The sequence below is a fragment of the Hipposideros armiger genome, unplaced genomic scaffold (assembly GCF_001890085.2).
Source record: "Hipposideros armiger isolate ML-2016 unplaced genomic scaffold, ASM189008v1 scaffold_87, whole genome shotgun sequence".
NCBI classification, from domain to species: domain Eukaryota; kingdom Metazoa; phylum Chordata; class Mammalia; order Chiroptera; family Hipposideridae; genus Hipposideros; species Hipposideros armiger.
In genome coordinates this window covers 22,446-23,188 of record NW_017731437.1, presented here as the reverse complement: position 1 = coordinate 23,188, position 743 = coordinate 22,446, and positions in this window count along the sequence as shown.

Below are 743 nucleotides of genomic sequence, written 5' to 3'. Positions count from 1 at the left end.
TTTGATTCTGAGGGACCTGATGAAGCGGCACAACCTGGTCATGGCATTGGGTCTGGTGACTGGATCCAGCAGTGGGGCGGGTGGTTGAGAGAATGAGCCACTGCAGGCAGAACGGGGTGTGGGGCTGGGAGTCCTCGGGGCCCCTCCCCTCCACGTGCAGCCATAAGACATCCAGAACCAACCGCGGGTGTTTCCAGGCAAGAAGTGATTGCTGACAGCAGAAGGCCTGAGTGGGGGAGCAGCCCTGGTCGCTGCCACTGAGAAGTCAAACCATCCAGAATCGGTTGTAAGCAGCACTGGAGGGTCTAGACTGATGGATTTCAGTACGAAATCTGCCTTTTTTTACCTGATTGAACAAATCCATGCCAAACTGCCGGCTGAAATCAATGGGGGAAGTCACACTGCGAACAGTGTGTGAAAACTCTGCTCTTCTTCAATGAAACAGGTTCTGGTTGTCGACTCCAGAGCCATGTGTGGCCATTCTGGAGAGAGATTGTCAGGTCAAGTGGTTTACCCTGCGACCCGGCGATCCTGCCTTGGGGAGTATATCCCAGGCATGTTCTCACGCAGGTCCGTAGGAGGCATGCTAAAGGAAGTTCATCATGGCATTCGCTGTTCACGATGGCGGCAAGTGGGGACAGCCTAGGTGTCCAACATGGAGGGACTGACGAGTAAATTCTGGCATTTGTTATGGAATACTGCTGAAGCTGGAAATGATAAACTCTGTGAACACAGAGCAGCAC